Below are 13,356 nucleotides of genomic sequence, written 5' to 3'. Positions count from 1 at the left end.
AACTCCGCCATAGTGTCTCTTTATGGTTCATTTTGCCGGTCTTAAACCCGGGTAAAGGAGGAGGGTTAGTATTGTAATAAATTAAACATTAATAAAAAATATCCATCCATTTTCTGATCCGCTTTATCCCTCATGGGGTCGCGGGTTGCTGGTGCCTATCTCCAGCGTTCACTAGGCGAGAGGCGGGGTTCACCCTGGACAGGCCGCCAGTCTGTCGCAGGGCAACACAGGGACAAACAGGACAAACAACCATTCTCGCACACACTCACACCTAAGGACAATTTAGAGAGACCAATTAACCTAACAGTCATGTTTTTGGACTGTGGGAGGAAGCCGGAGTACCCGGAGAGAACCCATGCATGCACAGGGAGAACATGCAAACTCCCCTATCTCCAGCGTTCACTGGGCGAGAGGCGGGGTACACCCTGGACAGGCCGCCAGTTTTTTTTTTTTTTTATAAAAAATAAATAAAATAAAAAATAATAATAATAAATAAACATGGACAGAAAAAAGTAGCTCTATATATTCTGAGTGTTTTTACTCACTTTTTGTCTCTCTCTAACAACGTTATTTCTCCCACAGCGTCAATAACTTGCACATCACATCATGTGGCAGATTATGCAAATTAGGTGATTATGTCATTCAGCGACTTCTAGCGGCTTTTAGCACAGCCAATAGCTACTTTCCTTACTGAGGAGTTGGCAACACTGTTGCGCCCATATATCTGCATCTGTATACATCTGTTTCGCGCCAATGGGTAAAGACTCGGTATTGCAGATGTCAGGGGGGAGAGAATTCCAGAGTGTGGGCGCAGAAGGTGAAAAAGCTCTGCTCCCCATGGTTTTAAGACGGGCTGAAGGAACAACTAAGTGAGTGGTAGAAGAAGATCTAAGAATGCGGGAGGGAGTAGAAATTTGAAGTAAATCAGAAAGGTATGGAGGGGAGAGATTGTGAATACCTTTAAAAGTAAGTAGGAGGATTTTGAACTGAATTCTATACTTCACAGGTAGCCAGTGGAGCTGCTGCAGGACTGGGGTGATGTGATGAAAAGAAGGGGTTCTAGAAATGATGCGAGCTGCTGAGTTTTGTACTGACTGAATTTTGTGAATGGATTTTTGAGGAAGACCGAAAAGAAGAGAATTACAGTAATCGATGTGGGAAGTGACCAGACTATGAACAAGAGTGCAGGTGGAGCTAGTGGAGAGAGAGGGGCGAAGGCGATTGATATTGCGTAAGTGAAAGTAAGCGGAGCGGGTAAGGTTATTAATGTGAGAGGAGAAGGACAAGGTGCTATCAAGGATGACACCCAGACTCTTGACCTGAGGTGAGGGGGAAATTATGGAGTTGTCAAATGAAAGGGAGAAACTGTCAGCTTTGGATAAAGTAGATTTTGTTCCCACTAAGAGGATTTCGGTCTTGTCATTATTCAATTTAAGAAAGTTGGAGGTGAACCAGGATTTTATTTCGGTTAAGCAGGAGATTAATGAAGGAGGTGGGAGTGAAGAGTTTGGTGTACAAGAAAGATAGAGCTGGGTGTCATCCGCATAACAGTGAAAATTGATGTTGAATTTCCTAAAGATATTGCCAAGGGGGAGAATGTAGATGATAAAAAGTAGGGGTCCTAGAACAGAGCCTTGGGGAACACCGGTGGTAACTGGAGAGGAGCTGGAACGATATGACTTAATCTGAACAAACTGAGTGCGGCCAGAAAGATAGGATTGAAACCAGGCTAGGGGAGTGTGAGTGATGCCAATTGTATAAAGTCGATGGAGTAGGGTAGAGTGTGAAACTGTGTCGAAGGCTGCACTTGGATCAAGAAGAATGAGGATGGAAATTAGACCAGAGTCAGCTGCTATTAAAAGATCATTGATTATTTTTAAGAGGGCGGTTTCAGTGCTATGACGGGGACGGAAGCCAGACTGGAACTGTTCATAAAGGTTGTTGTGAGTTAAGTGAGAATGAAGTTGAGAAGCGACTGTTTTTTCCAATATTTTTGAAATAAAAGGTAAATTTGAAATTGGCCTGAGATTATTGTAATTGTTGGGATCTAGTCCAGGTTTCTTCACAATAGGAGTGATAACAGCAGTTTTGAAAAGAGATGGAACAATTCCAGAACCAAGAGAGGAGTGAATGATGGCAGTTATGAAGGGGAGAAGAGCGTGGAGGTAGGATTTGACCAGGGCAGACGGAATGGGATCAAGTGGGCAGGTGGAAGATTTAGATTTGTTGATAAAATCAGAAATATCGGAGAGGGTTGGTAGATGAAAGCTGCAAAAAGGCTGGCAGGGTGAAGGGGTTATAGGGGAAGGGGGTGACAGGATAGGAGGCAGGCACTGGTGAATTATTTTGATTTTATCATTGAAAAACTGCATAATCGAATTGCAGGCGTCAGTTGAGCATAGGTGGGGAGGAAGAGAAGCTGGGGATTTGAAAATATTGTTAAACACCAAAAACAGAGTCCGAGAATGACCTTCGTGTGAGCAGATCAGGTTGGAATAGTAAGTGGATTTAGTTTTAGTGATTAGTTCTTTATACTGAGTTATCTGAGTTATATACATTTCGCTGTGAATTGTTAAACCGGTTTTCTTTTTAAGTCTTTCAAGTTGACGGCACTTAGCCTTCATGGTCCGGAGTTCAGGGGTAAACCAGGGGGCAGAGTGGGAAAAGGTGACAGTCTGGGATTTTGTTGGGGCAAGGAGGTTCAAAATGTCATTTAAGCAGTTATTGTATTGAGATGTCAGTTCATCCGGTGAGGAAGAAGGATCCAGGATTAAAGTTCTTAGGATGTGTGAAGAGAGAGTGTCCAAGTTAATGTTCTTAATGTTCCGGTATGAAAGGAGCCGTGGGGTCTTTGCTGTGAAGAGACGAGGGGAAATGCTGAATAAAAGGAGGAAATGATCAGATATGTGAAGATCCTCAGCTGAACAGTTAGAGGGGGTGAGACCAGAGCAACAAATTAGGTCAAGAGTATGACCTTTAGAGTGTGTTGGAAAATTTGAAAACTGATCAAAACCAAAATTGTCCAGACAAGATAGGAAATCTCTGGCGAGGTTCAAAGAAACTGATTTCTTTGTGTTTATTATGCAATGAAAAATAAAGTAAGTCTATTTTTTTCTATTCTGTCTGCAGCAGCTGCTGATTTTAGGTCTGCTGAGGAGGACCAGTTTATTGATATGACGTCTGACTCCACCCTGAGGCTCAGGTTTAATGCTCAGACTCTTAGTGAATTCTGGTTTGGAGTGGAGAGGGAGTATCCACTCATCGGGCAGAGAGCTGTGTGCATTCTTCTTCCCTTTGCCACATTTCAGCTGTTGCTTCACTGAAAACAAAATACAGATCTCAGCTGAACATTGAGCATGACTTGAGAGTGGCAATATCAAGCCTGCAACCCCGTTTTGAGAAACTGTGCAATGCAAAACAGACTCATTGCAGCCACTAATGCAGGGATAAATAGACCTGTCTTGCCAGATGGATTTCACTTCTTTTCTTTTATTAACAAATTGCAGAGTGGCACTTTAATTTTTTCTATCTTTGAGCTTGTTACAAATTTTGACACAGCTGCATTTTTATTTTCTTTCATTTTTGAGCTTGCTGTTATTTGATGTAGATATTTTGTATTTAGATACTACTTGTTACTTCAATAAAATTGGAACATTTTAAGATTGTTGCATATTTCATTAGCATTGTGTTGGGGCGATGGGGACAGGTGGGGCTTGGAAATTCCCCCTTGTCCAAAGTGGGGAATGACAGAAAAAGTTTGAGAACCACTGCTTTAGTCGAAGTAACTGATTGGATTCATCAGGATTTATGGATAAATATAGCTGAGTGTCATCAGCATAACAGTGGAAATTAATCCCATGCTGTCTGATAATTTTGCCAATCGGAATCATATATATAGTAAAGAGAATTGCCATAGACTGAACCCTGTGGTACTCCACAAGTAACTCTAGAGTTTGAAGAAGATTTATTATTAACATGAACAAACTGGAATCTGTCCGACAGATAAAATTTAAACCAGCCTAATGCTTTTCCTTTAATCCCTGCAATAAATTCAAGTCTTTCAACGAGAATATTTTTATCAACTGTATTAAATGCAGCACTGAGATCTAACAGGAAAAATATAGACACAAGTCTATTATCTCAGGCCATGAGAATATCATTAGTGACCTTCACCAGAGCTGTTTCAGTGCTATGATGAGCTCTGAAGCCTGACTGAGATTCTTCAAATAGGTCATTACTTTGTAGTGTTCACATACAGGACTGTCTCAGTAAATTAGAATATTGTGATAAAGTTCTTTATTTTCTGTAATGCAATTAAAAAACAAATATGTCATACATTCTGGATTCATTACAAATCAACTGAAATATTGCAAGCCTATTATTGTTTTAATATCGCTGATTATGGCGTACAGCTGAAGAAAACTCAAAAATCCTATCTCAAAATATTAGAATATTTCTTCAGACCAAGTAAAAAAAAATTATAACAGCAAAACCAAATCAAACATTTGAAAATGTCCATTAATGCACTCAGTACTTGGTTGGGAATCCTTTTGCACAGATTACTGCATCAATGCGGCGTGGCATGGAGGCAATCAGCCTGTGGCATTGCTGAGGTGTTATGGATGCCCAGGATGCTTCAATAGCCTTTAGCTCATTTGCATTGTTGGCTCTGGTGTCTTTCAGCTTCTTCTTCACAATACCCCACAAATTCTCTATGGGGTTCAGGTCAGGGGAATTGGCAGGCCAATCAAGGACAGTAATGCCATGGTCAGTACACCAGTTACTGGTGGTTTTGGCACTGTGGGCAGGTGCCAGATCATGCTGGAAAATGAAATCATCATCTCCATAGAGCTTTTCAGCAGATGGAAGCATGTAGTGCTCTAAAATCTCTTGGTACACAGCTGCATTTACTCTGGACTTGATGAAACACAGTGGACCAACACCAGCAGCTGACATGGCTCCCCAAACCACCGTTGACTGTGGGAACTTCACACTGGATTTCAAGCAACTTGGATTTTGCGCCTCTCCAGCCTTTCTCCAGACTCTGGCGCCTTGACTACCAAATGACATACAAAACTTGCTTTCATCTGAAAAGAGGACTTTGGACCACTCTGCAACTGTCCAGTGCTTCTTTTCCATAGCCCAAGTCAGACGCTTCTTCCGTTGTCTTGAATTCAGAAGTGGCTTGACCATGGGAATACGGTTATTGTAGCCCATTTCCTGGACACGTCTGTGAACAGTGGCTTTTGATACCTGGACTCCAGCTTCAGTCCACTGTCTTTGAAGCTCTCTCAAATTCTGGAAGCGGCTCTTCTTCACGGTCACCTCTCTTGGTTGTGCAGCGTTTCCTGCCACATTTCCCCCTTCCAACACACTTTTTGTGAATGTGCTTTGAAACTGCACTCTGTGAACAGCCTGCTCTTTGAGAAATTTCTTTTTGTGTCTTACCCTCCTGATGGAGGGTGTCAATGATGGTCTTCTGGACAGCAGTCAGATCAGCAGTCTTCCTCATACTTGTCATTTAGTTTACTGAACCAAGCTGAGTGTTTTTCAAGGCTCAGGAAACCCTGCAGTGTTTCCAGTTAATTAGACGATTCAAGTGATTAGTTGAATAGCCTACTAGTATACTTTTTCACGATATTCTAATATTTTGAGATAGGATATTTGGGTTTCTTAAGATGTAAGCCATAATCAGCGATATTAAAACAATAAAAGGCTTGCGATATTTCAGTTGATTTGTAATGAATCCAGAATGTATGACATTTCATGTTTTTTAATTGCATTACAGAAAATAAAGAACTTTATCACAATATTCTAATTTTCTGAGACAGTCCTGTAGTTGATTAGCAACTACTTTCTCAATAATTTTAGATAGGAAAAAAAGATTAATTATAGGTCTGTAATTTACTAACTCATCTTGATCAAGAGATGGTTTCTTAAGTAAAGGTTTAATAACAGCTACTTTAAAAGCCTGTGGTACATATCCATTTACTAAGGATAGATTAATCATGCCTAAAATAGGGGCAATAATCAAAGGGAATACCTCCTTAAATAACATGGTTGGGATTGGCAGTATGAGGGATTGCAGCAAAGCCATGTACAATGCAGACGACTCTCCCTGTGGCTCTACGGTTCTCCAGGAGTGAATGCTGCTTGTCGGGACTTTGATGCAATCAACTGGTTTCCTTATATAGGACATTTTTGACCAATCTGTATATGATTGAACTTGATTTTGTAAAGTGCCTTGAGATGACATGTTTCATGATTTGGCGCTATATAAATAAAATTGAATTGAATTGAATTGGGTCTAACATACAAGTAGAAGCTTAAGATAAGCTTTTAGATAAATCAGAAAGCTCTACTGATCAGGTGCTAAACATTCCTCCAACGCTGCCTTACTTACTGAGGATGAGGTAATTATGTTTGGGAGGTGCCAATGATTTTATTTTTAATGGAATACATTTTATTTATGAAGACTCTAATAAAGACATCACTGCTGAGAGAATGGATGGATCAACAGAGCTATTGGTAAGTTTGGCATCTGTACTAAAGGGAAACCTAGGATTATTTTTATTCTCCTCTATTAATGATGAAAAATATGCTGCTCTAACTATGTTAAGGGTCTTTTTATACAACAGAAGACTGTTTTTCCACATTAGGTAGGATTCCTCTTTATGTGTAGAGCACCATTTTCTCTCCAATTTCCTAACATTGTGCTTCAAAGAACCCAGCTCTAAATTACACCAGAGAACCAGCCTCCTGTAAATAATCACATTCTTTTTCAAGGGGGCTATTATGTCTAATACAAAACGCAATGAGGAAGTGACAATGTCAACAAAAGCATCAATTTGTGAATGGGAAGAAATAACATTGCTGCCATCTACTGGCCTTTCTGTGATACTGAAGAAATTAAAAGGAATCTGAAATCTACAATCATCTCATTGGTTTTGATCACATTCAAGATAAGATGATTGCTTCCACATTATACCACAAAGCGGTCCACCAGCTCTCTGTACTCAGCTTCTCTTCTGTCTCTGATGCACCTGACAACTGCAGAGTCATTTAAGTATTTCTTTAGATGACAGGAGTCAGACTTGTGCTGGAAGTCTTAAGTGTACAGAGGGAAAAGGAACCGTGAGAGTAGAGTCTCTTGTGGTGCTCCTTTGTTGCTGACCACCTGGTTAGACACACAATCCTTCACTCTCACAAACTGTGGTCTGTTTGTCTTGTAGTCTTTGATTCAGGTGATTATTGAGGCATTTGCCTTAGTCTTCTGGAGTTGCTGACAAAGCAAATCAGGCTGAATTGTATTAAATGCACTGGTGAAATCAAAGAACATGATCCTCACAGTGCTGCCTGCTTTGTCCAGATGATGGGTTTGTTGAAGCAGGTGTATGATGGCATCTTCAACTCCAACTCCACGGTGATAAGCAAACTGTAGGGGGTCCTGATATGTGATGGTTTGCTTACAAAGGTGTGCCAACAGGAGTTTCTCCAGGACCTTCATGATGTGGGATGTCAGGGCAACGGGTCTGTAGCCATCATTGATGACTGATGGGTAAGTTTTCTTTGGTACCGGAACCAGCTAGGATGTATTTCACAACAGCAGCACCTTCTCTTGGGTCAAGCTTAGCTCCTGCAGAGTCCCAAAAAGCTGCTCTGTACAGACCTTCAGGACTCTGGGGCTAACACCATCTCGACCTGCAGCCTTGTTCCAGTTCAGTCTCTCCAGCTGCCTCTTTGCCTCACTTCTAGAAACAGAAAAGTGGGAGGGGGAGGGAGCAACTGCAACTCCTGGTTTGGTTGAAGACAAACTTCTGGAAGCAGAAGGGTCCATGACTGAGGTAGAGGATAAAACATTTGAGGTGTGACAGGAAAACCGTGGGTCAAAGGAGGAAGGATGGTGAGCCTCTTCCCGAAGTGAACCTGTTGAAGAATGTATTCAGCTCATTTGCTCTGTCCAGACTTCCATCTATCTGATCCTCTTTCTGCTTGAAGCCTGCGATCTTCATCATCCCTGACCACACCTCTCTGATATTGCTCCTCTGCAGTTTACTTGGCAGCTTCTTCCTATACACCTCCTTGCTGTCTCTGATCTTGATTTTGAGGTGCTTCTATATACTCCTCAATAACTCGCATCCTAAAGGCTCTTTTTTCCTTTTCAACAGTTCCTTCAGGTCACTGGTGATCCAGGGTTTGTTATTAGGGAGGCATTTGTTGTGCCATCAAGCCATCAGTAAAAATCTGAATGGCTTGTGTTAGATATAAGTACATGGCCTGCTCCTGCATATCTATTTGAAGGCCCATCTTACCCCGGTTCCAGATTTGGCAGTAAATGAGGAATACGTTGATCAGAGGTAAAACATTGTAATATGCATATTTAATTTATTGGAATTCCAAGAGACAAAAGTGTACATTACCGTAGTATCTACGTCCTTCTCCTAGGTATAGCAGCTTTTGTCTGAAGTAAGTTTTGCCATGACATCCTTTTAATACAGTGTCTGCCCTCCTTCGCTGAGTTAGGGAGGGAGGGGTTCTGTAAGCTATCTATTTCTCAAACAAAGGGGCTGCTCTGGCCTACTCCCCCACCTACCATAAAACTAAAGCTGCGTGTTATCTTACCCAGCAACAGAGGTAAGACATACCTGGGGGGTTTGTTCTGTTATTTCCACATACCGCTGCCTGACTAAGATATTTTCCTCAACACTTGTAAGCAAAGGAATTTCACACTACTGCACCAAGAGCTGCCCCCCTCAGCAGGGTGCCCTGCTATGAAGCCAGGCTACACCTCACTCATCCTTCTTCTTGCCTGTGGACTCTCGAGGAGAGGGTCCGTGCTGGGGGACCAGCCACCGCATGGGGCTGAAAGACTCACAAGCAGGGTCGACCAAGCTGAGTAAAATGTGCTTTCAGTGAAACTCAGTGCCGTCTGTTCTGCCTGGGGTGACAAAGGGGGGATTTCTCTTCGTCCAGAGGAACTGACTGGACTTGGAAAACTGCCTGCTGTGTCAAGCTTAGTCTGCAGTCTGACTTCTACTTAACCAGACGTCGAAGTGAAAGAATCCGTCTATACCGAACACGCCTTGTTTTGTTTTCTCAGCTGTTGCAGGAAACTGAATCCAAAAGACCCCGAGCGGCCTCCCACCTGAAGCCAGAACAGGACCCATTTTTCCAAGCTGAGAGCAAAATATGGACTGAAATCGCCCGCTGCACCCAGGTCAGAGACTGCATGTAGAACCTCGGAGTGGCCTGCTCCAACCGTGTTTCGGCGAACCTGGAGCCACATGCCTGCTGCCCTTTGCTGAAATATGTTTCCTTGAACTGCTTCCAACTGGATGCCCTAAGTGGACCGAACTGACACAGAGGCACACACAGGTTTGGCAGATAAAAAAACAGGGAAAGTTGAATGGTTTATTTAGAAGGTTTACTTAATGCATTTTCACAGTGTTTTTAAACACATGGAGCTGACCAACATAGCTTCTGCTAGCTTCTTCGAACCATGCCATAACTGATGTAATTCGAGTGTGTTTTTACGGTTATAACAAACGTTATCTCCACAAGGGTTTTATACATTGATGGGATATTGATGTTTGTGCTATCCGGTCTGCTCATTACGACTAAAACAAAGTCGAAGCTTTTAAAATTTAGCCTTGAATGTCTGCTAGCTAATGCTATTAGCTAGCGGATAACTTCAGCTCCACCCGGATACACAACTACGGTTCGTTTCAATCATAAGGTTTGTTTCGTTTCACTCCACCATCGATGGATAGTGCTATGAGCGTTATTACCGCGTTAATATGGAATATTAATGTCGATTTAACGGTATTTTCGTATAACTTTAGGATTATCCAATTTTAGCGACTGATCGCTACAGCGACCCCTAGCCTCCCGGAGGGATAATCGCATTAATAAAATCAAGCGTTCTAGAAGTTTACTGATGTTTACTGAGAAAATGATTCTTTGAAATGTTTTATCATCAAAAAATGTTTTGTTTAACTCAGGGTGTGCATTGTGAATGGGTTGAAACACATACCAAATGTTGTTCTGAATTAGTTAAGCTGATTTAACCTCAATTCACATTCTTTGAGATGAACTTTGGTTCTTAAACTCAGATCTGCAGTGAACCAAGATTCACTTTGTTGATTGAAATATAGTGTTAATTCAGATAAACAGCATTCTATAGTGATGTTGTCTGGATGTTCATTTTATTTCTGTTAATACATTCTTGAACATGAAGAAAAGTTGTCACTCATGTATTCTATATGTGTGCAGAGTTGCTGTTAAAAAAACGCCAGTGCTCGAATCATCTCTTTTAACTATTGTCATGACATCAGCTCTTGGGCTGATATTCACCGGACAATACCTAACAGACAGAGAGTTATTTATTAAACATTAAATAACTTTAAAACAGTGTGTAACAGCACATCACATCTCACTGTTCTGGTGGGGATGATGCTGTCCACACAGAAGTTCATATAGTCGGTCACACACTCAGTCCACTCCATGGGGCTTGCAAAGACAAATCCAATTGGTAGTTTCAAAACAACCCTGTAGGGCTTCTTCAGCTTCCTGTGACCACTTTCTCACAGCTTTTTTATTACAGGTAGTCTCTTGACAAAGGCTTATTTTGTCAATCTGAGCAGAGAAAAACAAGGTTGTGATCTGATCTGGTCTTGATTTGGAAATATATGAATCTTTGACATTTCTGTAAAACAAATCAATGTCTTGTTTTCTCTGGTAGAGCAGCCGACAAACTGTTAAAATGTTGGCACTGTAGCAGAGAGTGAGGCGTGATTAAAATCACCAGATATTGCTATAAAAGAATTAGGGTGTTGTGTCTGTATCCTGGTAACAATGGAATTGATGACATCACATGCATTGTTGGCAACAGCTGAGGGTGAGATGTAAACAACCACCAAAACAACATTGGTGAACTCTCTTGGCAAATAATATGGATGAAAACTTACTGCCAATAGTTAAATGTCTGGACTGCAGAGACACCACTTCGCAGTAATGTGTGCTGGGTGACACCATCTGTTTTTGACAAGCACTGCCAATCCACCTCCTTTCCTTCTCCTGCTCTTTAAATCTCTGTCTGCTCGTATAGTCATGACAGGCATATCTTGATAACATGAAAACTTGGATGACTTTAAATTTTCTGCTTTTAAATTCTGACAAGACAGAAGTACTCTTTCGATTAGAGTCCTCAAAAAATAAACTTCTTAAGCATTGAATCTGGATGGCATTAAATTGGCCTCTGGTAATAAAGTAATACAAAACCATGGTGTTATCTTTTACCAAGACATGTCATTAAATCCCTTTTTTCATCTCCAGAATATTGCCAAAATTAGAAATATTTTGGACTGCGAAGATATCTCAGTGTGTATCCAGTGTCTGGGCATGGAATTGTGCACAGGGAACGGCTTTGTGTGGTACCAGGGATTCTCAGCAATTCAAACTGATAAGGGCAAGGCAAGGCAAGGCAAATTTATTTATATAGCACAATTCAGTACAGAGACAATGCAAAGTGCTTTACATGATTAAAATATAGGAAAATAAAACAGAATAAAAGCAAGTAGTATAGAAACAAAAAAGAACATTTGAAAACAGTAAAACATTTTAACTTGAACATTCAAAGGCAATTCTAAACAAATGTGTTTTTAATCTCGATTTAAAGGAACTCAGGCTTTCTGCACTTTTACAGTTTTCTGGAAGTTTGTTCCAGATAAGTGGAGCATAGGAACTAAATGCTGCTTCTCCTTGTTTAGTTCTGGTTCTAGGTATGCAGAGAAGGCTGGAGCCAGAAGACCTGAGTGGTCTGGAGGGTTGATACACTGATAACAAGTCTGTGATGGATTTAGGTGCTAAGCCATTCAGGGATTTATAGACTAACAGAAGTATTTTAAAGTCTATTCTCTGAGATACAGGGAGCCAGTGTAAGGACTTTAGAACTGGGGTTATGTGCTCTACTTTCTTAGTCTTAGTGAGGACGCGGGCAGCAGCGTTCTGGATCAGCTGTAGCTGTTTGATCCACTTTTTAGGCAGACCTGTGAAAACACCATTGCAGTAATCAATTCTACTACAAATAAACGCATGGATTAGTTTTTCCAGATCCTGCTGAGACATCAGTCCTTTAATCCTAGAAATGTTCCTCAGGTGATAAAAAGCCGACCTTGTAACTGTCTTTAGATGCTTATGAAGGTTCATGTCTGAGTCCATCACTACACCCAGATTTCGGGCCTGATCAGTGGTTTTTAGCTGAAGCGACTGAAGCTGTGAGCTAACTTTTGATCTCTCCTCTATTGGTCCAAAAATTATTACTTCTGTTTTGTTTTTGTTCAACTGAAGACAATTTTGACACATCCATGCATTGATTTCTTCTAGGCATTTACTCAGTGCTTGAACTGGTTCATAGTCACCTGGTGACATGGTGATGTAAAGCTGTGTGTCATCTGCATAGTTATGGTAGCTGAAGTTGTTATTTTTTATTATCTGAGCTAGAGGGAGCATGTAGATATTGAAGAGGAGGGGACCCAGGATGGACCACTGAGCTATATAATACACTGGAGTGCTGATTTTGCCGAAAAACTGAAGTCACTGGCCGCCATCTTGCTACTCCCTACTCTCACAGAATCCCATAGGATTTGGTTGCAACAACAAGCAGTTTTCTGGCTGTGTGAAAACGTTTCACAGGTAATTCTACAGTCAGTGGATGTACTAACACTATCAACTACTAGGAGATTAGGTGCTGAAATATTTTACAAGGTATTCATATTAAATATATATAAATGTATAAATAAGTATGTGTATATGTATATACGTATATATATGTATACACATATGTAAATATATGTTTTTGTATATTGTTATTTATATATTTATAAATGTTAAACATATATATTTAAATGAATAAAATGCAAAATATTTCAGCACATGACTTTCTCAGTACTTGATAGTTTTAGAACATAACATAAAACTATATGGCATTTGACATTTTAAAAGTCTTAAGCCCTCCTGAATATGAAAAAATCCTCGTTATTCGATGCTGTAGCGCACATATTCCCTAGTTACTGGGGGGAAATAGGGAGTACCAATATGGCGGCTGGTGGCTTCAAAGCGACTTGTTCAAACAGACGGTGATTAGCACTCCAGTGTATTATATAGCTCAGTGGGATGGACCCTTGGGGATAAGACGGCTCTACTTCTTCCTGTTTAATTCACTACGTCCCGCCTCATCCAGTTCGTAGATTTGGCAGCAGAGAAAGAAAACAATTATTAGAGACGAAACACTTAGAATATACATATATTTATTGCAATTGGGATTTCAAGGAGAGACACACACTTACAAGTGTTATC

The 13,356-nt window shown here is 40.8% G+C and overlaps 1 protein-coding gene across 2 annotated transcripts in view; it reads left to right on the top strand.

Annotated features, from left to right (window-relative positions):
* Positions 1–13,356, top strand: part of syk (spleen tyrosine kinase) — a 150,345-nt gene that overhangs the window by 18,280 nt on the left and 118,709 nt on the right. The window contains exon 2 of one of the 2 annotated variants that reach the window (XM_036133574.1): positions 9,101–9,375. The exons of the other annotated variant lie outside the window; for it this stretch is intronic. The gene's annotated coding sequence lies outside the window, so the exon portion shown is untranslated. The remainder of the gene's footprint in view (positions 1–9,100; positions 9,376–13,356) is intronic. 2 annotated transcript variants of the gene reach the window in all.

The sequence above is a fragment of the Fundulus heteroclitus genome, unplaced genomic scaffold (assembly GCF_011125445.2).
Source record: "Fundulus heteroclitus isolate FHET01 unplaced genomic scaffold, MU-UCD_Fhet_4.1 scaffold_64, whole genome shotgun sequence".
NCBI lineage: Eukaryota > Metazoa > Chordata > Actinopteri > Cyprinodontiformes > Fundulidae > Fundulus > Fundulus heteroclitus.
This window is presented reverse-complemented; position numbering and strand designations above follow the sequence as displayed.